This window comes from Macrobrachium rosenbergii, chromosome 13 (assembly GCF_040412425.1).
Source record: "Macrobrachium rosenbergii isolate ZJJX-2024 chromosome 13, ASM4041242v1, whole genome shotgun sequence".
Taxonomy (NCBI): Eukaryota; Metazoa; Arthropoda; class Malacostraca; order Decapoda; family Palaemonidae; genus Macrobrachium; species Macrobrachium rosenbergii.
The window spans coordinates 19,004,630-19,031,564 of record NC_089753.1 but is presented as its reverse complement, the minus strand read 5'-3'; the positions used below and the strand labels follow the sequence as shown (position 1 = coordinate 19,031,564).

The 26,935-nt window shown below is 42.7% G+C and overlaps 1 protein-coding gene across 2 annotated transcripts in view; it reads right to left on the bottom strand.

The window, feature by feature from the left end:
- The window catches only part of LOC136844949 (uncharacterized), a 351,479-nt gene extending 325,811 nt beyond the window's left edge, over nucleotides 1–25,668 (bottom strand). Inside the window, exon 1 of one of the 2 annotated variants that reach the window (XM_067114372.1) lies at nucleotides 25,422–25,668. The gene's annotated coding sequence lies outside the window, so the exon portion shown is untranslated. The remainder of the gene's footprint in view (nucleotides 1–25,421) is intronic. The other variant, XM_067114374.1, reaches the window with a different exon arrangement.
- Between the last annotated feature and the right edge of the window lie 1,267 nt (nucleotides 25,669–26,935).

Sequence of the window (26,935 nt, the reverse complement as noted above, 5' to 3'; positions counted from 1 at the left end):
GGAAAGTGAGTGTGGGGTACACTTGCTCCCTATAACCACCAATCAACAACTTTGTTACCAGGTTCAATGGCCATCCCAATTTCTGCAGGAACAAACATTTGTCTAATAAGATGGTACAAGTCTTTTCCAAGATCAATGAAAATGTATGATATTCAACAGAAAAGAGACATGTGAATGCATTCTTTATATGAACCTTACCTCTCCGTTATATTGCTTTTACATCTGTGCCAGCAGTAGTTCAACAGACTGAAAACAAATAATGAGAACACTTGGTTTTCTACGAATATCCATTTTCTATCCATCTACTTCCCCACCCACCCCCCACCCCAAGGGAATAATAAGCACAAAATGGTCAGTCTACTTCTGTCGCCGGTTTCGGTAAGAGATTGTCAGTGTTATCTGTGAATGGTGATTTGGTTTGTCTGTGGATTTTCTTGAGTTTTCTTTTGGATACGGATGATGACAACAGAATAAAGACCAGTGAGGTAAGAGGCTGCCGTAACAGGCTTTATTCCAGTTCCACCACTTCTCAGGAGTTATGTGTGAAATACCGAGGAAAAGAGTGTAAAGTGAATGACTGTTGTTAAGTATGTGAATCTTGATCTAAAGAATTCATGGTGGAATTGGTGAAACATCGCAAATGAAGATAGGCTGATCATTTGAAAAAACAGCAAAAGAAATATGAGGATAAGTCTGAGAAGTCTGGTGCTAAGGGAGTGCATGATTTGTCTTCTTCCCCTTCTAGTAACTTTGATAGGTTCTCTGATTCTTCTCTTTGTTTTATTACTCCTACTACAGCTTCCCAATCGATTCAGGACTTATGAGTTTATAGACCAGACTCAGATATTAGGGGGTTTAAAGGGCTCGATTAATTAGTTGGCCAAAGTTTCAGGGAATATTTTATTTTATTGGTGCTGCCCTCCCAAGGGTTTCGGCTGGTTTTGGATATTTCCTTGCATCAGAGGAAGGGTCAACGTCCCCACTCCTGGCTACCTATGTCATTGGCACGTCCTGCCTTGCTCCCTCACTGTCTGGAGCAACAAGAAACCAGGACATGTCAGGGAGCAGTGTGGATCTGTGTCCATTGTCGCCTTCCATCTAATCTGGCATCAGCGCTGCCATTCTCTTTAAGACTGCACAGCCAGAGTAAGAAAAGTAGTCCCCTATCGTCTTCTCTGTGTTTAAGGTTTCCCACACTGAGACATCTTGGTGGAAGTGATACTTCTTTTCTTTCTGATAATGTTGTTAGAGTGAATGACAGTAATGCTAAGGATCATTTGCGGTCTTGAACTTGCCTTAGAGGCCCATTAGTTTCTCAGGATTCTTAGGCTAAGCAAGAGAAGTGCACCATGCAGTCCTCCTGCACCTAGCACAGTTTTGTGCCTTTCACCACAATGCCAAGCTCCTTTGCACCTCTCTGCTGTGCATTCGGCCTCTTCAAGGGTTTCTCCTTCTGTTGGCAAGAGTGAAAGGTGCCACTCTCAATCGCCTGCGCCTCTACAGCCTGCGCTACCTTTGCCTGTGCAGCTATCACCTGCACTATCTTCACCTGCGCATCTATCCCCTCCTAAGAGCTTGTATTCGTGCATCACATTCCTGTGATTTCTTATTCAGACTCTCTGCAATGCTTCAGGTTCTCAGGCTCTTACAGGTGGTGAGGCTTCTCAGTTTTTGCCTTTGAACACTTCTTCCCTGGTTAGAGATTCTCCAGCTAAGAGTACATCAGCTCAGTGGTCTGGTAAAACTAAGGTATACTTACTTACTTTAAGAGTACTCGCTTTTCAGCGCCTTTTCTAATTGCAGGAGTTTCTTCCCCTGAACTGGGGATTGCGGTTGTGGTTTTAGTTTCCCATGATTCAGGAATTGTCTCAGTGTCACTAGTTCTATCCTGATCAGAACTTAGATTTGTTCTTTGACCTGGTAAATGTTTAACAACTTAAGTGTCTGCCTTTTGAGTCAGAGAGAGCCATTTCATCAGCAGTAGCTAAGGAGGAGATGCAACATACAGGAGAAGTTGTTAAGGAGTTAGTTTTGAATCAACCAGCTGCTGCTTTTCCACCCTCAAAAGTGGTGGTCTCAGCAAAAGTTTCGAAGGATCTTCTTGACTTACTACCAGTGGTTAAGCCCTCCTCTCCTTACTTGTTGTCAGGCACACAGTTTGCTGGTGCTGCTGTGGTTGATGCAATGGGCACTGGTGCAGAACCAGATGAAGAGACAGACACAATTTCTTCTTTTATGAAATTACTGGTATTGCAATACACTCCCTGAACACCAATTGCCTCCAATCCCAAGCGAACAACCTCAATTACCAATCCCCCTATTGGGAATTTTATCAGCCAGCGTTACTGACGCTGCAGGTAAAATCTTGTCCCTGAGCTACCACAACATACAGTTGGTATCACTGACACAGGTGTACTGACACGCCCACTTTCGTCAACTGTTTTTTTGTTCGCACTGCTGAATGGCTGTTCCCTTCAGCAGGGCGAGATTTAATCCTTTTGCTCGACTCCTCTTTGGTATTTGAGATTTCTGGACTGGATTTACTGACTTTTCTCCCGGATTTACGACCTCCTGCTTGGATTTACGACCTTCTGCTGGGATTTCTCAGCCTTTCTGGATATTTCATCGTGGAACGTCGTTGTTCTTGGGTTCACCGGTTCTTGAAATTTGACTGGTCATTATGGACAAGTCTTCCTCTTCTCCTGCCACTACCGCACCTTCGGCCTCGACTTCATCTGCCCCTATGACCATGGATACTAGCGCTCATCATTCCTGCTCGTCTTGCAAGAAACGGATGAGTACTTTGAGACATGATAGACACTCCATTTGTCAGTCATGTAGAAAGATTCAATGTAATGTACAAACGCATTGCAATGAATGCTCCGATTGGACATTAGAACAAATGGAGGATTACATTCGCCATCGCAAGTCACTGGCTAGCAAGGGCAGCAAACGGTGGGTCAGTTTCTCCATTGCCTCAAGGACTTCAGGCTTTGGTTTCAGATTTAGCGAGCTGTAGAGATAGTTACACCAGTTAGAAAGATAGGGATTACCAAAATAGTATGAGCAAATTTAGAAGCTAGTCTTTTCCAACAATTTTTCCAGTAAAGATAGCAGTAGTGTTAGGATGTCTAATCTTTCTTCTTTTTCAGCTCCCCCGTCTGTTCCAGACCCAGACCTAACGGTGCTGAGGGTAACAGAGAACTGCAAGCCCCTCCGAAAGTGGGTAGGTTCTGCCGCCCTGCATGGCAACGGAGCAGACAGTGAAGACCTCCCCAACCCCTTGTAGTATGTTGAAAATTCAATGTTGAAAACATTAGTCAGGATCAGGGAGCTAGGTATGACTAAGATGGATAGGTCGGGGATTAGGTAGTGAGGAGAAAGTATCAGGTGTGCAGAGTCGTTTCTCCCGTTGGGGTGGTTTCTAATTAATTTGTGCTCCAGCAAAATTTTCCTTCATCGCTTCTGTTCGATCTGGCGCAAGGTCGCCTCCATCTAGTAAAGCGGATTCAGGTGTGCCTCTTCAGCTTCTAAGAGTGGTTTCGTGGATCGGTCTGGGATGTGGCAGAATATAATGCAGATTTGTTGGGTCTCTCTAAAGGATATAGACTTTTGGTGAGAGTTGTTTGTTGAACAGGTTTTCTAACATTAGAGAATAATGACTCAGGGTGTCCAGAATTTATGTCGGACATGCTTCCAGGATTATCAGGAGGAGCAGATTCAGTCTACCTTTGCCCCTTCATTCCAAGGGGATTCTGCTTTTTCCTCTGGATTATCTGTAGCTTCACCTTCCTTGCCCACATTCTCTGTTGCTCCCCTTTCAGTCTCTTCTTCTTCTTCTGCCCTTCCTGCGGATTCTGCATCTTCCACTTTCCCTCTTTCTACGAACCCCGGCATCCCCTCTTCTCAGGTAACTTTTTCTTCATAAACCATTCCTCTGTCTTCCACCTTCCCTTCAGCTTTCCCTTCCGCAGTCCAGTCTTCTTTGGCAGGAGGATCTTCCAGTCAGGTGAGAACTCAGCTTTGGCAAAATTTGGCCTCAGGTGTTTCAGGTTAAATCCCTTTGGGTATGCGCAACCCCTTGCTTTCATTTCAAGCATCTGGTATTCTGGGTATTTCCCAGAGTTTGCTGGTCGCTTCTAGTTGGGTTTGCGATCCGCGACTCTGACTGGGATTGCGGTACCTTCTCCGATTGGTCCGCGGTTTCCATCACCCACTTTTTCCACTGTGGAAACTTCGTTGGTAGCCCTGTCTCTTTCATTCTCCTTCTTCTTCTTCTTCTTTATCTTCTTCCATCCCTCCGCAAGCATTTTCACTTACGTATCCTCCCACAGGGTTTAGCAACGCAAGTTCAGCTTCTCTCACTCGGTCCCCCTTTGGTAGCAATGTGGAAGTGGTTCCGGGTCTCTCGGCTCCTTCCTCTCTTTCTCCCCGTGGAATCAACGATTTGGATCCAGCTCTGGGGTCCCTGGTTAGGCGTAGGTATTCAGCATTCTGGCTTTGGCAGTCTGTTTGTAGACCCTTCGTCATCGTCTGGGCTTCGTTCAGCTCCTCCTCCTCCTTTGTCTGTCTGACCTACGCGGCAGAACAGGAGTCTTCCGTTCAGGAAATCGAGGATTCCGAATGTCCTCTTTCCAGTGGTAAGGACTACAGATGTATGCTTGAGTATGTCACTTCCTTGTATCCTCAAGCAAGAGCTCCGGACCAACCACATGCGTCAAATCAGTCGTTATTCGAGTCGTTCTATGCCACTAAGCCAACTCCTGTTCCCTTTTTGTGCGGGCTGGTTGGATTGATCAGGTTAGGCAGGCCTTACAGGCAGCACACGGTTGTCTGGCATCGGCAGACTTCAATAGGCAGGACATTTTTCCCACGTAAGGTGATCTATTCAGCTCATGGTAATCCTTCCGGCGTCAGTTGCCACCAACGAATCTGTTGAGGCAATCCTATTCAGGCCCTGGCATCGCCTTGCCTTGTAGGATTTCAGGAAGTGGCAGCTCTAGAAGACGTAAGGCGTAATCAGACCGAGGTTCTTTTCACACTCTGTGGATGTTGTCTGCTAATGAGTTTCTGAAGAATGACAGGTATATCTTCGATCCAGGACTGTTTGACAGTTTAATAACTTCTATGTCAATGGGTCTGGCTCACCAGGCTAATGCCTTGGCTTCATTGACGACTTTTGTGAGTAAGAAGAGGCAAGATTTCTATCTTAAGTCATCTTTCCCCACATTATCCGGACATCCATAAGACGGTTCTCCTCAGAGCTCCTTTAGCTTTAGCCAATTCCTTGTTCAGGGAGGAGGATGTGGCCAGTATGGTAAATTTTGTCGCCACCAATTCAGCAGTTGAATCACGACAGGCTATGATAAGGGTAGCAGCCCAGGGTTCTCGTTCCCCTAGAGGTGCTCGCAAGTCTTTTCCTTCCAAGAGAACCTCTTCGAAGTCTCCCCCTAGAACCCAAGAGGGTGTGTTCTGCAAACAAGGCAGCATCAGTGTCTGCTTCTAGGCCCTCGTCGTCATGGGATTTTACCAAGTAGGAGATATGTCCCTCGTCCGTTCCGATGGAAGGTTGTCTCGCTCCATTTTGGCAAGACTGGAAGGAGTGGGAGGCAGAGGATTGAGTTGTAGAGGTCCTGAGGATGGGCTATCGAATTCCTTTCCATTCCCTTCTCCCCTCTGTCCTCCTCCCGTCAGCCTTCCGAGTTACTCCCCATCTTCCATCAGGGGGATGGCTCTAGCGAAGGAGATTCAGGCCCCTGTTGGAGAAGGGGGAGTTGGAACCAGCTCCTCTCTCTCTCTCCAGGCTTCTACAGCAGAATCTTCGTCGCATCGAAAGCTGGAGGTGCGTGGAGGCCCATTATAGACCTTTCAATCCTCAATCGTTGGGTGGTGATGGTGAAGTTTCGTGTGCAGACTTCACAGTCAGTGCTGCGGTCAGTCAGGAGGGGGGATTGGATGGTCTCGGTGGATCTAGAGGACAACGTACCTTCAGATTCCTGTTCATCAGGATTCTCGGAGGTACCTCAGGTTCGTGTCTTCTGCCGGCACCTTCCAGTTCAAAGTTCTCCCCTTCGGGCTGACCACATCACCACAGGTGTTTACGAGGGTCATGTCTCCTGTGTCAGCAATTATGCATCGTTGGGGATACAGGATATTGAGATATCTGGATGATCGGCTGATCCTTGTCTCCTCTCTAAAGGAGATAGTTAGGGCGAGGGACTTCTTTTTAAAACTGTGCAGGGTACTAGGAATTCAACTAAACCTTGCCAAGAGCTGCCTAGTACCAACTCAGTCCATGACTTATTTAGGGATGAGGATTCTCTCTCTTCCTTTGAGGGTTCTCCCAACCGTGGAGAGGATACAAGCGGTCCTACAACAGGTAGAGGTGTTCCTGTCCAGCAGGGAACAGCCGGTATCAGCTTGGAGAAGCATCTTAACGAGAATGTCTCTCTCTCTCTCTCTCTCTCTCTCTCTCTCTCTCTCTCTCTAATTCCAAGGTCTCGTCTCCGGATGCGCTCTCTGCAGGAATTGCTGGGACTTCCGCAACGAGAACACGTTCATAGTCTGGAATGATTCTTGCCTGTTGGATCTTCTGCGGTGATCAGAAGAAAGGCATCTGACACCCGGAAGGTCTAACGACTCCCCTCTTCCCAACGTTCATCTTTACACAGATGCCTCAGATCAGGGTTGGGGAGCAACCTTGGAGGAAACTCAGCCTTCAGGGCATTGGGGGGATCAGGAACGAAAGGAATCAATCAATCTTCAGGAACTCAGGGTGGTAGAAGAGGCCCTCAGGTGTTTTTCAGATCTAGTGCGCAACAGAGTAGTGGCTCTGTTTTCAGACAACGTAACACCGGTGTCGTATCTGAAGAACTCAGGAGGCACGAGATCAACAGATCTCAATATTGTAGCTCAGAGAATCCTGAGATGGTGCAAAGAAAAGAAGATGTATCTTCTTCTGCAATTTGTATCAGAGAGTCTCAACGTGCTGGCCAATTCATTAAGTCGCTCTCCTCAGGTACTGAGGGGAGAGTGGACTTTAGCTCAGGACGTAGTATGTCAGGTTTTCTGGAAATGGCCAGCAACGGTAGATTTATTCGCAACGAGATTGAACCATCGTCTTCCAGTGTACTTTTCACCAGTAGTGGACTCCATGTCGATAGGCACCGATGCGATGCTACAAAATTGGGATCAAATGCAGGTATATGCCTTCCCTCCATTCAGGCTCATTCATAAAGTAATCATGAAATTGCAGGAAAGTGTCAACATGGATATGATCCTAATAGCTCCTTGCTGGTCCCAATGTCCTTGGTTTCCAGAACTCCTGGAGCTCCTCATGGAAGTTCCAATGTTCCTACCCACGTGGAAAGATCTCAGACCGCATTTCCATCATTATCACCCAAACCCTCCTCACGTGCTGAACCTAGTTGCATGGCGACTATTGAGCGCGCAGCTAGACAAACCAGAATCTCTAAAACTGTGGCTAGACAGCTTTCTTTCAGTTTGAGAAAGTCAACCTGCAAACTTTACCCGGTCAGATGGACAATGTATAGAAGTTGGTGTTGTAAGGAAGGTCACTCCATCTCTATACCTTCTACAGCTAAGATAGTGGAATTTCTGTTATTCCTTAGAAAACTCAAGGGACTTAAGTAATCGGCTATTGCTGGCTACCGATCAATGCTTAGCAGTACATTTAGCTTCCATCTCCAAGAGATTTCTAGTGGCAAAATCATCCATGATTTGTTGCATTCTTTTAAGATTGAATGCCCTGTTTTGCCGAATCAGGCTCCTCCATGGGATTTGTTGAAAGTACTTCTTTTTTTGTGTTCCCCTGCTTTTGAACCCACTGAAGCTCTAACGTTAAGACAGCTGACTAAGAAGGTTCTTTTTTCTTACAGTCTTAACTACAGTGAAAAGGGTGGGTGAGTTTCAGGCGATTTCTAGGCTGGTCTCTTATGCAGGAAATTATATGCATTTGTCTTTTCTTCCAGAATTCTTGGCGAAGATGGAGTCGGAAGTTAACCCTCTTCCTTGTTTGTTCAGAGTTCTTTCTCTGCAAGGGTTTGTTGCTGGTGACCCAGCGAGATGTATTATGCCTGGTGTGAGCATTGAAAGTTTATTTGTCAAAGGTGGAAAAACTTTGTTCTCGTCCGCGTACACTTTTCATCTCTCCACAGAATCCTTCCCGTTTGCTGTCAAAGAATGCGATCAGTTACTTTCTGAGGGAGGTTATTTCCCAGGCCTCTCTGGGTTCTTCTTCTCCTCTGTCGTCTTCAAGCCCTGTCTTACCCTGAGCACACAGCATTCAAAGTACTGCCACTTCATCTTCATTTCTAAGGAATTATTCAGTATCTTCTATTCTGGAAGCGGCTACTTGGAAATCTGTCTCAGTATTTACTTCCTTTTACTTAAGAGATGTTCAATTCACCTCGTCGGAGGGGTATTCGCTTAGTCCGTGTGTAGCGGCTAACTCTATCATATAGGGTACATTCATTTAACTGAGGGGGTATTCTCTTAGTCCGTTAGTGCGACTAACTCTATTATCTAGGGTGCATTCCGCTTAACCGAGGGGATATTCTTTTAGTTCGTTGGTTTGTAGGTTAACCAGACAGAAGAATTTCTATTTAGGCAACAGTGATAGCATAATCAGAGGGAGTTAGGTTAGTACGTTTCTTTAATGATCGTAGTCTTGGATAGTTTTCCCTATGAGAGTCCAAGGGGGTGCTCGAGTAGGTTAGGCTCCTCGTTGAAGCTGAGATACTTCGTCGCGGGTCGGTCATCTGACCCTTCCTCAACCCAAATGGGTTACCCGGAGGGACAGCGGCTCTGCACACTGCTTCACTTCCCTCCACACATGAGAGGCTCTGAATAGCCACATGGGAGGTCAACAGATGGAGACAAGACTGACCTGACTGACAATCAAAGTACTCTCCAGTATGTCTCTTCACCGAAAACATCGATCGTTATGGTGAGAGTAGAAATAGACAGATAGCCTATTCAGAGCAGATTGGTGAGCTACCATCTCTGCGGTTGGTAAAAGGGGCGTGCAATAGAATTGATCCCTCCTCCTCTAAATGTTGTTAACGGGTAAATCCAGGTGTTCAGGAGTGTATTGCAATACAGTTTTCAGAATAAAACCAATATTGTAATACCTACCTGAACACTAAAATGATTCCCACCCTCCTTTCCCCACTCCAATTTGACCTTGAATAAAGCAATTGATGAAAGAGGGCGTGTCAGCACACACCTGTGTTGGTGTTACCAACCGTTTGTTGTTGTAGCTCAGTGACAAGATTTTACCTGCAGCATTGGTAACACTGGCTGTTAAAATTCCCAATAGGTAATTGTAATTGAAGTTGTTCGGGCTAGTGGGCGAATTCAGGTGTTCAGGTAGGCATTACAATATTAGTTTTATTGTGAAAACTTCATTTTTATGTAAAGAGAAGTACCCAAATTATTTTGCTGAAGTGTAAAACCAGACATGACTTCATGTATGGAGGAAAACCTGAATCAGTAATTTCTTCCTTAATTTGTACCTTAATTCACAAAGGCTGTTAGGCAGATTCAAGGATATTGGGCACATCTTGGAAAAGAATGCTTCCTTATCCTTGGCCTAGTATATGGGTAAATAGAGAAAGGAGAGCTGCTTCTTATTCTACTGGCCTCCTCCTAGTCTTGAGGTAGCTTTGGGGAAGGACTCGGCTTTCTTCTTGCTCTTGGATCTGTTGGAAAGGAGAGTGGTCAATGCAGGGAAGGTAGTTTTTTCCCAACCAGAATTAAATTCGTTTATAAAAGTTGTTTAGAACCATGGTGATCCTCTCTTTCATGGATGTCTGTGGAAGTGATTGATGGTTAAGTTCAAGAAGTTTTTTCCTTGGCCCCTCAGGACTCTACTCCAGGCAAAGAAGTTTTTACTTTATTGGATGTTTGGATGGACCAGTAGAGAGAGGGTGCAATGGATGACAGTGTTCACACATATACCAATCTGGTTCTGAAGAAATGGGAACAGTTGTGTTCTTGTCTTGCTATGTCTGTGAATAGATTTGCAGGTGGTGGCCATCCTCTTTCAACCTCAGCCAGATAAAATCTTGGTTTCTGAAGCTTTGGCATCCATCATACAGGAAGTTGAGAAAATGGAAATGCAATCTTTGATATTTAGGTGCCCAAACTTCCTCCTCCTCCTCCTTGCCCTAGGCCTTCTACTTCAGCAGGAGTGTCTCATTTTGGACAGAATTCAAATAAACCTTTTAGATCTAAGGAGACATTTCGAGGCTCTTCCAGAGGGTCTCGTAAGTCATTTAAGGGACCCTAGACCCACTATTTTTAGGTATTTATGCCCCCATATACAAAAATTTGAAAATGATCCCATAAGGTACTATGGTTATTTTTCCTGCCAATTTTCATATTTTGGCATGTTTGTGTGCATGCAAGTTTAAGAACCTCCAGCATTTAAATACCAACTGACTAAAAGTGACACCTGTCACAGGATGGATGATCAGAAAATTTCCTCCTTTTTTTTAATACTTTTGTTCGCGAGGCTAACCCTGCTGCAGGGCATCTGTCCTTGGAAATGTTTCATACCCATTTTTATGATCAGTCATTCATCCAGTTCAGTGATGTCACAATTTTTTGTATATGGCTGATGAAACTTATCAACCAAAATAGTTAGGCTTTGATTTTCCTTTGTATATTGGGTTAACATACATACTGACTCAGAATATGCAGATAACACAAAACAAAACAAAATAATCGTACTGTGGTGAGATAGGAGGCCAGGGCATAACAAGAAATGCTTTGTTGAAGAACGAAGATCATCCAGTGAAAATTCTTGTTAAAACAGTCTTCAGCTGTTGTAAATCTTTTCTTGGCAGATAGTGAATATTTCTAGTGCCAAATGAGAGAAACTAGTAAAACATCCCGATTATGATGCTAAAGCTGGTAAATTTACCAGAAGTGTCTCCAATGCCAAAACTTTGTAAAGTCCCCGGTCAACGCTGGTTTGCGTGAACATCCTGCTATCATGCCTTCACATCGAACTGTAATGTTGCATCACGCTATCACCATAATTGTAAATTTTATATTTATTGTCTTTCCAAATGATCATGCTTTATGAACATGTAACACAGTATTTATGTTATGCGTCAGACATTATTGATCACTCTGTTTTTTCTGTATGAACCTGTCCTGTTTTTGTAGGGAATTAGTTTTGACCTCAGGTCACCTGTAAATCTTTGTATCCGCAGTCTCCTGCTAAGCACGCACACGTGCCTGCACGCCCGCTTATAAGCAGCTTGCTTCATCAATAAACTAGCAGTACTTGTCTTCCTGCTCATTATTTTGCACCTCTCACAGTGGTGACCCTGGAGTGGTTCCTGAAGCCATTAATAGACCCAAACGGTGACTAAGTCTTGGCCTGATGAACCTTTCCATGCCCCTAACAGACTAACTAGGGCGCTCTAACAAAGCTTGTTCAGGCGTTTACTGAACCGTCGGCAGGTCGCCAGCGTCATTAGCAAAGAAGTTGGACCCACACGCACGCTCCCCAGCATGCATTGCGTGAATCGTCATTGTATTCCCTCACAGCATCCTCCAAGTGAGAACGCGAATGAGCATGGATGCGTGACATTCCTAACCACTAATGCAGTTTACAAATTACCGCATACACCCTCTCTTTCCAAGAGATTGAGCAGATACCGTCCTGTTCGAAACCCCCCTCCTGTGTACACTTCATTACTGTATCTTTCTTTTAATACCTGCACCCCCACACACTGAGACCCTTGACGGACAACCAAAGACAGCACCATTTAAAATAAGGCTGCCGCCATTTACCAGGGAAACGCAGTGTCCTGGTTTACAGGTTACAGTGAGGGTAGTTCAGGGTGGCAGGCCTAACGGACGAGGTGTTGAAGGCGGCATCAGCGCCATCAACGCCCATCTCCGGGATGAGATATACAGGAAGATCGCCCATCGTTGATGATGACGTCAAGTCCTGCCACCTTCCAAGAACTAAAATCCACTCGTTGAGACCTGCTCTCCAAGAGAGCTGCCCACACCCTTGACCTCACCCTCAACCCCCGGCAGGAGGAAAACCTCATAGAAATGTGGCATGCCGCCCAGGACCTCCTCCTCCTCCCCTGAGACTGACAGCAGTGGCAGGTGCAAAGAAATCAGCCTGTCGTGGAGATCTTCCTGCGGCAGCTACTGCCGGAGGTCCATGGGCAGATCATGGACGATATACCCTGCCGATCAAGGACCTAATCAGGTAGCAGCAGAAGCTGATGGATCCCACGAAGGTGGCCAAGCTGGCGACGACGCCCGCACACTCCGCCAACTGCCTCCTGCTGGAGGACCCCACCACAGAGCCCGTCAACGTCATTGAACAGAAAAGGCCATCCCACCAGCAGAAGAGGGGAGGGGGGGGCTTGTTATTACCAATCGGAGGTTTGGGAGAGCTGCCCGGAGAGCGGCCCCCTGCCCTTTCTTCCTCAAAATGGAGGAGGCAGTACACCGCGCACAGGCTGCCATGGCAGCAGCAGCAACACCCAGGCCCCTACCATTAGGTTTCTACGTCCACGACACCATCTCCGGCAGGATGATGTTGGTGACACTGGAGCCATATGTTTAGTGTTTCCACTTCAGGAGAGGACCGCAGACGCCCGCGGACCTGACTGCCTCCCTGACGGCCGCAAACGGGTCCCCCATCCTCTCCTATGCGGCACCAAGCTCCTGTTGATCTTCATCCTGGCCGGAGGTACAGCTGGAAATTCATCATCAAGTGACGTCAGGACCTCACTCCTGGGGCAGACTTCCCTCGCCCACGCGGACTGGCAGTTGACGTCGGCCGCAAACGCCTGCTGGACATGAGCCCTGCAGTCCTCACCCTTGTCGCTGCGCCCCAAGGAGCCCGCCATCTGTTCCGTGCGCCCCCCACCAGTATGGTTCCCTCCTGAAGGAGTTCCGGAGGTCTTCAAACCCAAGCTCCACCAGATGCCCGGGGCTCCTGCCAAACACGGGATATACCACTGCATCAAAACGAAGGGCACCCCAACGCACACACAAAGTTCCAACGGCTTCTCCACAGCACCTTCAGAGGTCAAAAAGGCTTGCTGAGATGGAGAGGATGGCATATGCAGGAAGGCTCCCAGCCCGTGGGCCATCCCCTTCACATGGTGCAGAAAGCGGACGGCACCTGAGGCCCCTGCGGCGACTACAGGTGGCTGAACCTTGCAACAGAGCCCGACCACTATCCCTTGAAGATAAGAAGAACTAGAGAGGGATGGAGAGACGGAGTCAAAGAGATCTTATAATTGAGACCTCACCATCCAGTAGGTGAAGAAGTGAGGGCAAGGAGATGAATGGCGCAGTTTGTAGTACAGTAGGTTTGATGCACTAATAGTTAGCATTCTATGTAGGTGATGAAAAATTTCTTGCTGGGGTCCTGATTTATGGAATTCTGAGTACTGAAATACATATATTTTGGGTATTGGTTGTGGGAGACTGCTACATAAAGGTTCTGCAATCTAAGCGTGAGTGCGGCAGTGATTATTATCCTTTCGTCACTGGGAACCATCCAACGTCAAGGGAAATGGTTTAATATTGGAAAGAAATATAAAAGTATAAAAGTGAAAAGCACAGGTATGCAAAAAAGCGAATGCTTGATGAAAATGGGGAAAAACAAACTTTTCGTTCAATACTGAATATATCTAGAACCTTGAAAATATATCCCGAACAATGAATGAGGTCAGCCCTCGTCACAGGGCCTTTTAAATATCTTTGTCTTGTCAAGAAGAGCCTGTGGAGGGAGCAGCATATTCTTATTACCTTGATGGGAATATGCTCCCAGAAAATCTCAAGAATGGATGGACGGAGGATGGTCGCATCTGGACCTCAATAAAGGTTCATCTATTTGTTACCCCTACTTAACATCTCACGTTATTTTACAATGCTCTAACTTCCAAGAAGAAATGAAAGTGGAAAAGTCAGCCATATAACAGCTTCACTTTTTATAATGAAAGCAGCTACCAATCAATCATTGGTACAGGTTCATTTATTCGCCACTGAGAAGGAGCCTGGCGAGGAGGGTAAGCCTTACTTCGGATTTGGCTCCTTTTTTGCAATGTATTTTTTTTACCGTTTGTGTTTTTTTTCTTTTGTTTCTTTTGTAGCTTATAATGTTCTATCTTTTTCCTTTACATTTTGTGTGTGTTATTTTTATTAATTTTTGTAGATGCATGTTTTCCACACTTTATTGTGTAATTTGAAGGTCTCTTTTACCTCAAATCATATTATATTTTTACCTCGTCTTCCTGTTTCTTTTATATACGACATTCTAGTTATATGAAATCTTATTTGTATGCCATTTGACTCCTTGTTATCCTCCGTGTATGTCTGGTTTTTGTTTTCAACGAATGACGAATTACAAAAAGAACTGATACAGTTTTGATCGACGTCATAATATCGGTAACTTGCGTCGCAACACTTTCGATCACTGACGACGTTAAGGGATGGAAGAAAAAAGGAGAGGGGGTTCAGTGAAAGAAAACGACATTTTTTCCGCGAGAGAACAGGCACAGTGGCGTAACTAGCGTCGGTGGCGCCCGGGGCGGACTCACAAGTGCTGCCCCATTTCCGTCCTAAGAGGTAGGCTACTAAACTGGTGAAAATTAAACGCACATTTTAAGCCTTAACAATCATTTATTTTATCTCATAAAGCTAAAACAAAGATAACACAGCAGATTTACAACGGAACCCTCCCAGCTTTGTTGAAGCGAATTCGCTAATAACAACATCACCTTCCAGCTGATTAGTAACCATGCTCTGTTGACAATATCGCCAGGTTTGGCAATCTGAGCTGACGCCCTGATGGGGACTCTTAGATGCTCACCGCCTACAACCCCACAGCCAACGGAATGGTGGAAAGGTTCCACAGGTCTCTGAAGGTGTCCCTCATGGCTCATTGCTCCTCCGAGAATTGGAGATACCAACTGCCCTGGGTCCTCCTCGGGTTGAGAACCGTGCCCAGAGCCAATGGCGACCCCTCCTCAGTGGAAAAAGTCTATGGGGAGACCCTGGTATCCTGGGGGACCTCGTCGCAGAGGACAGGGACGACATAGGGACGCAGAGGCTCCGTGACAGGGTTGGAAAGTTCACCCCCTGCCAAAGACATTAACCGACAGGACGTTCCCCCTAGTTTGGCTTAGTTAAACCTATGTTTGCATTATTTATTTTTTATAATTAATTTTCAGTATGTAATCTTCAATTTTTTCTATGTCTATAATAGTCTGTCTATCAATTAGTACCAATTGCTACGACTATAAGAATAAATGAATAATTTAACCCATTTTATAAACTTGAATGTGTATCGCTTTCAATATTACTTACAAAATGAGATTGGCTTCAAAATAAAATATCCTTAGCAGTTTAAAAAACTTATAATTTTCCAAATTTTTTCATATTTTTATTTTATACAAAGTTCAAGTTTTTATAACATCAGCTAAAAAACTATTTTTCAGCAATTTTAATGTATAATAATCAACAAACTGAAATGATTTAATTAAGATTAAATTTTTAAAAAATAAATATATAGGGGTCATAAGTCACAGGATCCCTTAAGGGACCTGTTAAGTTGCTGAAATGAAGTTTCCTGCCCTCAACTGCCAGTAGGAGAGAGGCTTTCCCATTTTTGGGAAGTGTGGAAGGACCTAGGTGTGGATCCCAGAGTTGTGGAGGCGCAAAGGGAGGGTTACTTGATTCCATTTGTAAGTCCCCCTCTGCTGTCAGTTTCCCTAATGACTTTCTCTTTGTACCTCCACAATCAGAAGCGCAAAATCCATCAGTTCGGAGATCTTGAAACTTCTAATGGAAGAGGCAACAGAAGTTGTAGAGCCATGCCTGGGCTTCCACAATCACCTCTTTCTAGTATCCACAGCCACCGAGAGTTAAGATACCTGTTCTGGATGTTTACCAATTAAATGCCTTTGTAAGGCTGACAAAGTTCTCCATGGAGTCAGCAAGCTCAGAACTACTGTAGTGGGCTGGATGATATCTACAAATATGCAAGATACATATTTTCACATTCCCATCAACTGGCATGCAGGAAGTACCTGAGATTTGTATTTGGGAAGTTTTCCAGTTCAAGAAAGGAAGGCCCATTTGGTGGGCATCAAAATGATCTTATATTTAAACGATTGGCTGATTTTGGCTCCCACATAGGAGTGCATACTGAGGGCAAGAGAAATGATTCCCAGTCTAGCTCAATTGTTGGGGATATTTATAAATTTCTCCAAGTCAGCTCTTTCTCCTTCACAAATTACTTATCTCAGGATGGAGATCAACATGGTCGTTTTCAAAGTTTTTCCTATGATGAAGCGTGTCAACTGTCAACACTCAAAGAATTTCTAAGCTTCGGGCCTGTGCCTGCAAAGAGCGACTGTCCCTGTTACAGACATATCTTCGTTGGAGAAACTTGTACCAGGGGCAAGGTTAAGGATGAGGCCTTAAGTTTTCTGAGTCAGCACTAAGATTTGAAGGTCTTCCTGTTCTCATCTTGTTTTAGTTTCCAGCGATCTGGAAGAAACATTTCAGTGGTGGAAAGACAAACCTTGTCTTCGGCAAGCAGTATTGCTGGCTCTCAAGAGCCCAGACCTGTTGTTGTATATGTACAGATGCCTCAGACAAAGGATGGGCTGTAGTTGCAGGCATAAGCAGTTGTTAGGTCTGTGGACTCAAGAGGAGCAGCAGCTTCATATCAATCTTTTTGTAACTGTTGGAGGATCTGGTGTAAGGACAGGAGATTGAGTGACATACTGGCTGGGTGTTAACTGGTTTATTGGTAGTTCCTTACTGCCTCTAAATGTACAGAATCTGCGATGTTACTGACATGTGCGAGCGGTAAAGTAGCATCTACACACAGACAGGTGAAACAGAGGTAAAAGATTCAGACATCTGTGTTTGTTGGCAGACAAACAGATGGCGATATTGAGACACATAATGAACATTCGGTGTTAAAACATACATCAACTGAAAGGCCAGGAAATTCTACATATGGCCAATTGCACGAGATTCGCGACAGATTAATGAATAAAATGCAGTAGCATAATATATGTGAAATGGCAAGACGTTTGGCGTCTTCACAAACAGAAACATACATACAGTTTGATAGAGAAGATTCGGTGGAACATTATAAGTACATAATTAGAATGCTTGCATGGCATTGCAAGTAGTGGTGATTGTACATAAATCAAGACAATAATGGTAAGGGAGAAACAGACGGAAATATTGTATGGTTGAAGTAGTGTTCCGTCAGAGAAAGAAAACGAGATGCTCGTTTTGCCTTGTCCACCCCAATGGATGACGATTGACCAACACACGAACACACACGTGTTTGGAAGAGACGGCGTCGGGGTGACGGGTTCTTACACTGGTATGCACTCGAACGATGGCAGTATTTTCAGACAACACTACATCACTGGTGTGTCTGAAGCACCAAGAGAGGACAAAGTCCAAGTCTCTTTTTCAGTTGACAAGGCAGATCCTTTTATGGTTGGACAACAGGAAAATCACCTTACTGCTGGAGTTTGTTCCTGGGAGAATAAACGTTTTAGCAGATGTACTCAGGCCCAAGGATCAAGTATGAGTGACAGAGTGGGCCAAACATCCTGAGGTGTGCTGCAGGTTGCGGAAGCTGAGGGGTCCCCCTTCATAGTAGTATTTGCAACCAAGAATCATTGTCGCCTATGTTTTCTTCACCTGTTCAAGATCCTCTGGCATGGGTGATGGATGTCATGCTGTTAGACTGGTCAGGTCTGGACTGTTATGATTTCCCACAAAACCTTCTGTAAGTTGTTGCATGATGTTGATTACCCCATGGTGGCCAAGGAAGGTCTGGTTTCTAGACTTACTTCAGTATTTCATAGACCTGCCCTGTCAGGAAGAATCTCCTGAAGAAGCCAAGGAAGGAAAGGTACCATCACAACCTCCACATGCTACAAGTGACCAATGGGAGACTGTCCATCATCTCCTGTGAGCTTAAGGTTTCTCAAGAGCTCATAGGAAGGCCAATATCAGTACCAGAAGAGAACCTACAAATTGAATCACCAATATCAATAGTCACGTATAGGTCCTGGTGCCACATTAAGGGGGTTTCAAGGGCCTGTACCTCTATGAACAATAATATAAAGTTCCTGTTGTTTATCATGAGAAAAAAAATTCTCAGTAGCAGCCAGTAAAAGCTATAGGGCCATGTTGGCTTCAGTTCTTAGACATGTAGTCCTACATTTGTCTGAGGACAAAGATATCAAAAATGTCATCCGAAGTTTTCAGCAGGAGGTTCCAAGGTGTCTGGTACCCTCTTTATCTTGGAACCTAGATGTGGCTCTTAGGTTTCTCTTGTTGCCACCTTTTGAACCTTTGTAACAGGCTCCATTAAGAGAACTTTCTATGAAATCTGTCTTCTTGGAAGCTTTGGCTACAGCTAAGAGAGTGGGTAAGCTTCAAGCATTATCTTTCAGGGTAGAATTTGGTAAGGACACAGCAATTCTTTCCTTTCTGCCTTTATTTAGGGCTAAGAATGATTTTAAGGCTAATCCGTCACCTAGAACAGTTTCTCTACCCAGCTTAGAATCTCTAGTACCAAATGAGCTGGATTCCCTTTTGTGTCCTTTAAGGGCTTTAAGGAATTATCTGAATGCACTAAAGACATCAAAGCTAATGTAAAGAATCTGTTTTGTAGTATCCAAGAGACAGACCTTCCAATGAGTAAAATTGCGATGTCCTTTTTCATTAGGTCTTTAGAAGGACACTCATGCAAAATTGGATCCTGACTTCTTACCTACCTTGAAAGCAAAGCCACATGGCATTCGAGCAGTAGCTACAGCCTTAAATTTTTTAAGGAACTTATTCTAGAGAAAGTTGTTGAGGCTGCCCAGTGGTGGTGTAATTCTGTTTGTGCAGGGAATATTATGATCTGAATCAATTAGTAGCTTTTCTTTCTACTGTTTTTAGCTCCAGTTATGTTTTTTGAGAAGCTTGAGGTACTTCTGACTGAGTACTATACAGGAAGCATACCTTCATGTCTGTAGATACCTGTTACTTACCCACTGCTGGCTCTGCTAGGTTCTGGCATAGTAACCCTACCCCTCCTCCTCCTGCTGAAGGGGAGACCCTCCAAAAGAGACCTCAGCTATGTTCATTACAAAGTTCTTGTACCTTAAGTGACAATCCTCCCAAAACGGCAATACAGTAATAGCCAGTGGACTGAACTCACTAGATAAGCAGACAATTACTTATACATAATTACTTTGTACTGAGTAGAAACCCAACCCCTCTTTCTGCTGAAAAGGACACCCTCCAAAGAGCCCTTGGGTATCTCCAAGGCCTATCTCCATGATGAGGTTCTTGTCCCTGAGTGACAATCCTCCCAAGGCTGCAATAATAGCTGGTGAATTTAATTCACTAGATAAGCAGACACTTACCTATACATAATTACTTGATACTGAGTAGCCTTTAAAGGGCCAGCCAATTTTCACTTTGCCCACTGCCTTTTTCTAACATTGGAATCAGCTACATAATAGAGATGTAAGGTTCATTTAAAAAATATAAATGCGTAATTTAAGATTCATTTTATTTCTATTACATCAATTACCCTCCCTACCTCCCCACATTCAAAGTGGACAGAAGTTGACTGACTGGTTACAGGTGTTTGTGCCTATCATCCCCCTTGTGGGAGGGGAATAGATGGAAAGAAAATGGATGGTCACAGAAAACCAATGTTCTCATTTTTTGTTTTCAATCTGTTGAAATACTGCTGGCACAAAAGTAAAACCTATACAAAGAGAGTTAATTATTTAAAACCATCTTAAATTAAGTATATATTTAAATTATAAAACAAAATGATAAGTCCTCATTATCAGCTGAAGGTTCACCATGAAAGACTATCTCACTGAAACTGCTAAACCTGATGGAGAAACTGATGATGGTAAAGAGTTCCATTACGAGAAGAAAAGAGAAGGTAGAGAGTTCCAAGTTCCATATAGAGAGAGAGAGAGAGAGAGTAATCACTACACCAACAAAACCACCCACCAAAGTTGACAAAATATTAAAATATTAATATCCACCCACCAGAGTTGACAAAAATGGAAATACAGGTACAGTATTCATTTCAACTGGCAAATTTCTAAGCACTACAGTACATGATTTGGTATGGAAGTGGCGGCCTCATCTCATGGACAAAAATTTCCACAACCTGAGCAGAGTTGCTAATTAGCCCTTCTCATTTTTATTATAATGGATAAAATTAAGCACTACAGAAATTATTTGCAGCAACATCTCGAAGTGTTCTAATTTTAAAAATGAAGCAAAATTTGACAGTTAACAGTCGAATTAGAATAGAACAGAATAGAATATGAAATTTAGGCCAAAGGCCAAGTGCTGGGACCGATGAGGTCATTCAGCGTTGAAGGAGAAATTGACAGTAAGCAGGTTTGAAAGGTGTAACAGGAGGAAAACCTCGCAGTTCCACTATGAAACAATTGTTTGAGGTGGTGGAAAGTCAGATGAAAGAAATGAAATATGAACGGAGGTACAGTAAAAGGAATGAAAGAGGTTGTCGCCAGGGGCCGAAGGGACGATGCAAAGACCCTTAAGTACTGCCTACAGTGAAACACATGAGGTGCACTGATGGCATTAGCCCCCTACGGGGTGATAGTGGAATTAAAACAATATAAACGAGCCACGGTCACATTTTACTGAGAGCCAGGAACCCACTTGGTTGCAAGAGGTGGAGGGCAGTGGGGTAACTTAGCTGTGGAAATCAGTGTTGTGGAAATCTGACTATGCTGCCACCAACATGAATTTTAGAACCAAACCAGCATCACAATATACCATCAAAAATTATGAAATATCACAAAGTCTTCAAATGCAACAATTGGTATTTTATTTCAATACCACGACTCAATGCCTGTATTTGGGTTTTTATGCTTAATATGAAAATCATACTCATATCTACTGCAAATTTACTGTTACTGACATATTTACCAACATATGTTGTCACCTACCTCAACTTTTCTACGATATTTATTTGTTTAAATGGTCATATGGTTGAAGCTCCTCATCAGAATTAATTTGTCCCAATGTACTGTGGCCAAAGGATGGGTAGCGTATTTTCTTTAGTTATTATTGTATACCAGAAAGTGAAGGCTGATTCTTTTATTATGAGTGGGATTTCAGAATTCAGGTGCTACTTGAAAAACCTGGCTTCAGTTGCACAATTTTATGCTCTGCAGGGAGAGGTAATTACTTTCCTGCAGGAATATTGTGTGTTAACAAATTCTGTGCAGTGTCATATGCAATTCCTCCTTAACATATTGCATATTGCAAAGAAAGGCACTTAGGGTACTGCAATACTACTGTACTGTTAAAATTGCCAACGAGAGAAAAAAACAACATTAGTGTTACTGTCAGTGGTTTTAAAGGTACCTTCCTAGAATATTCATACCCTCTGGCATGGAAATTAATTCTGTTTGTCAGTCACTGGTAACTCTGGGACCAGCATACGGTTTTCAAGTGTCCTGGAATGTCATAAAAATACCAGTGTTGATGGGAGCAACTTTTGTTCCAAGGTGAACAATCACACTTTTGCCAATCAAGAACCTCTACAGTAGTGGGCATAGTGTTATACTAATGGAAAATGACATCACATCTTGGTAAAAGGAAATTTGACAGAGGAATGCCACTAACTGATACCTAGGTATTTGGGGGATCTAGAGGGAATCCAAAAAACTGTTTAGTGTCCATTGAAGAGCCATTAGCTGGTACATGAGATGAATCCACCTTGTAAATACCTTTAATTGAAAAGTATATCAAGGCTGGCAGCACTGCGAGTGATAAGTGGTCAACATACAAGTCTATGAGATTTTCAGGTTACAAACACACAACAGTCAATCACCTGGAAAATTTTGTGGACCCCCATGTGGTCATAGAAACAAAGACTTAGTGGACAGTGGTAAACAAACTGTAACAAAAATTAATGTTAGAACTACTTCTAAAGGCAGACTGCTCAAACCTTCAATAAAGACAAAAGAGAGGATATAAATAAAAGTCTAGTCAACAGTAACATATTGACATAAAGGCCTGTAATAGAAGACTCAAAGATAGGTCTCAGGGAAGATGGAAAAAGACTAGTAAACCCAGACCACTCAGATCACATTAGCCAATAAGTAAACAAAGACGAAGGGCTTGCCAATGATGAGTTGTTGCTACTTCCACTCAAAAAGAACACATCAGGTTTTGATGAGATTTGGGTTATTTTTCGTTAGACTCCAGCCACCTTCTACATTAAAATTTACATTTTTCTTGAATAAAAGACATAAAAACTACAAACTTCTTCTCAATGCATTATCTTCGCAAATGATTAATAACAGAGAAAAAAAATACTAAACTTACATAAGCTGCGAGTTTTTTTTAAGTCCATTGTTTATGTTTTCACTGTTAAGATGGGTAGCTCTTGTTACGTTCGTATGTTTGTTTTCACTCCTGATAAATGCAGTTGGATTGTGACAATTTTCGCCTACATGCGCAATGACTCCACCCACTAAACAAGATTCTTCAATTAGAATACAGTACCTGTAGTAAAAGCATTACTATTGGCACCTGCTTTTTGCTGGACTTCAGTTGGTGTGTTTTACAACGACAACCCGTTTTGAACATGCGTTCCCTCAGTTGTTCCTTATCTGTGCTGACCTACTGGAGTTGAATTTTGAATCGTCCAATCAGAATTCAGATATTTTTTATACAGTACTTTTCTTTCGTGTTTCCAAGGATGTCGTTGGAAAAAGCAGTTCAGACTGAAAACCAAGTTAGTGTAGTCATGGCTTCCAATTGTGACGGTTGTGCTGTAACTGAATATGAGGCTATTAGCCGGTTTTTAAGAAAAATTACGAATCTCTACAATTTTTCACAGATCACGGCGTTCTTCCAAAGAAGGTGAAGTGTCCCAAGTGTAGCAAGGATTGTGTTCTCGTTCACCCTGGTGGTGTTGCTGAAACATCAGACTCAGAGTAGTAAGGTAAGGAAACAAAATCTAGTTTAGAAGTGTCATTTTTTAATGCATTGACTAATTGCTAATGTCCTGTGACCCGTGGCGGGCATGCGCAGCACAATATTACTGCTTGCCATATATACGTGCCTGCGACAATCTTTAAAAAATGCAAATAAGGCGCGAAGCGCCACGTTTTGCCAAGGCGTACTGAGACTACCCATTCCTTTTGCATACACATAGAGTAAGGGCAAACTATACATTTGCGCGAGATATCATCATCAGAGCACAACTAAACAACAAAAAAACTACCAGAAAATTTGGTTTTCCATGCAAAAACGGCTGGCTGGAGTCTTCCGAAAAATTACCGAGATTTGCCCTTGTGAACAATGCCATGTCCAGAGGACAACAGTGCTAAGTGTGACAAATGTAGAAAGTGGCATCGTATTCACTGCCCGAATGCAAACACTGGCCTAAACAAGACCCAAATGAAGAATCATTTGAACTCAATAACAGTGACAGAAAAGGTGAAGGGTTATATTGGTTTTGCAGTAGATGCCTGAGAAGGTAAATGAGAAAGTAGGAGGAGTAAAGAGCAGTGGTAATAATTAAAACAAAAAGCTAAGTGCATGTTTAGAATGTAAAAGAGGACATAGGAAAAAAACTTGCAACAAGTAAGGAGAGAGAATGAAAATGCTATGAAAAACCAGAATGAAAAAAATCCAGGATCATCAAGAGCCTACAAAATATTGTGGTAGGTGGTAGATGGAATAAAACAAAATCACAAGGAAGCATCACAAATCAAAATCCTCAAGTCAAAATACTGAAAGTAATTATGGAAAGATCCAATAAAGTAGAACTGGGACCAACCACTAATGCCCCTAACCCTGGAGAGAAGGATATACCAAATAACTTAGTCATTAAGCAAAGACCAACCGAAGAACAAGGTGGTGGTTAAAACACCAGCTTAAATCAGGAAGGAAGAGCCAAGAGTCATACATAGACAAGAAAACAAAAACAACTCGCAGGTTTTACAAGGCAGGAAAGTTCACGAATGGAAATTCTTGCAAGTACCAGCATGTGAGGAAAATCTGCAACTAGACAACTATAGCAGTAAGATCAGACTGTATCTCAACGAAAAATGTTGTACCGGTAAATTTTGCAATTGTAAATAGTCACAGGGTTAGATACTGAAAAGGGACTACACAAGGGGTGATTACTGGTTACAATTTTGATGTGTTAGCTTTGGAGGGGGGTGGGGGGCCTGTACCGTCTTACCTTATAAGTCGTAATTTGATTAACTACTTTTCTTTGTTAAAGGGAAAAATCACACCCCAACCTACAGTAGTGTAATCCAACTGCGCCTAAAAGGAGTCATTTGACTCGTCAACCCGTTAACCGCCTTCCCATTGCCCTACCCTCCTATTCATAGTCAACTGAATATCACTGCAAGCAATTGCATTATGACCAAACCCTACACCCTGGCCTGAATATAATAGGCTATACGTCCTAGGCTACAGAGGCTCCATAGGCTATGCTATAGGCCTAACTATGTTGCCTACACTTTTAAAATGCAAAGCCAGTACTGAGTTGCCAATAGCCTAAGACTTCAGCCAGCCGTTTTAGCATGAAAAATCATGGTTACCAAAACCGTTTTGGGTTTTCCGTGCAAAAATGGCTAGGCCGGAAATGATAGGGCACTAAAAGAACCTAAAAATACCAATCAAGGCTAACGTAACCTAGGCGTGTTTACTGGTTACAATTTTGCGGTTATTTTCCGGAAGACTCCAGCCACCTCCCACATTATAATTTACATATTTCTTGGGTAAAACACATCAAAACAAAAACTTTCATCTCAATACATGACCTTCGCAAATACTTAATAACAGAGAAAATTAATTAATCAAATTGCGACTTATAAGGTAAAACAATACCGGCACCCCAACCCCCTTCAGAGGTATTAAGGCAAAATTGTGACCAGTAAACACCCCTACGTACTTTAGGTTGGTACTCCTAGGTTCTTTTAGTGGCTAGCTGGAACCTTCCGAAATGGCTTGCTGGAGTCTTCCGAAAAATTACCAATACGTATTATCTTTGGAAGGAGCTAGTATGGTCTTACCTTATAAGTTGTAATTGATTAATTTTTTTATTTATCATTTGCGCATAGTGTTTATGGGGTTCAATACAACGAGAATGACGAGCTCTTCTCAAAAAACGTAGGTTACAATTTCATATCGTGTATTGGCAACTTATAAAAAATACCCTGACCTATTGCATTATTTCTCACTCTATATTTACTAAAATCTGGCTAAAAACTCGTTTTTTACGATAAAAACCAGAACGATGGAAGAAGCATACAGAAAAATACGAACACTCAACCGAGCCCTACCTTACATGGATGTACAGATGTCCAACTACGATGTAGGCCGACCTATTTTCAATTACCTTTAGGGCGATATTTGAAAATGTTCTTTTCCGTGTTGTGCGCTGGCTTCACCATACTATTACCATTCTTATCTTCACTTCAAGATGGAATGTTACTATCACAATCTTTAGAAACTTGACGGCTCTCTTGTCACACTTGGCAATCAAAGACAGACATACTACACAAATCACCGACAACGACAAGCTTAAATGAATCAAATGAGACTTAATTGTTTTAATATTATTCTGACATGAGCCTGTTAATTAGTTTCATGGAATATATCTCAGTTTTAGGATAATTCGTCATTATCTTAATATCATTTTACTTAAAAATAATATGCGCCATTTCTACACATCCTAGAGGGAAATCAACGTCGTCAGTTGGTTACTTGTACCCGATATCATTTTGCCATGAAGAATTCAAGTGTTAGATTTTTCTCTCCATAAATAGGAACTGACAAAATTTTAAGTAAAAAATCCCAGAATTGAATCTATTTAAGAAAGTGTGTTACAAGTATATCAAAGACGGAATAAATGACTTTGCAAAACCACCCAAAAGTAAAGTTTTACAGTTGCACACACCTCTCTCCCCTCTCTTTATATATATATATATATATATATATATATATATATATATATATATATATATATATATATATATATATATATATATATATATATTAACCATTTATATCCAGATCCCCAGTCCTATACTTTGGAAATAACTGCCAACACTAATAGTTATTAATTACTGAGATAACTGCCCATTCCATTACTAGGATCTGAACCGATGCCTTTTTGTGGCGTTACCAGAGGAACAGGAGACTTACAGACTGAGAATCGTCGCGTCGTCGGTCAGTCTATATAGTACCACCACGAAATTGGATAGGTTTGAATCCTGGTCATGGTAGATGCATTTATCACATTTAATGAGCTCCCTTTGAATTGTAATTTAGTTTCAAAGTATAAGGAATTATTATTATCTATTAATAATGGTTAATTTGTGGCTTAATATTTAAAAGTACAAAAATTTCATTAAAAATATGTGTGTGGGAAAACCTATTTCTCCCAAAACAAGGGTTGATTCAGAGAACAACACAATGATTACTGTCATATTCATACTTTGTAGGCTATACTGAATTGTGGATGAGCTCCAAGTGCAGAAAGTTTCTGTATTAACTACTTCGTACTTCTTAACAGAGGGCTCATCTGCAGTATGTTGGACACACCCTGTATAAACACCACTGTTCACCCCTATCTTGCACACATTCTCACACCATCTCCTACCCTTTCTAGGCGCCCCTTTCTCTTCCTCTCTCCAGACACTTTTCAAATTATTTACTAACGTCTTTTATAATTTATGTATGATCATATCATCTTAAGGCACTCTGATTCATTATTCACCTTCTCTGGTCTTTTGAGACCTCTAGGTATCGCCATATTCCTCATCATCTAACTTCTTATGCCACAGATACCATA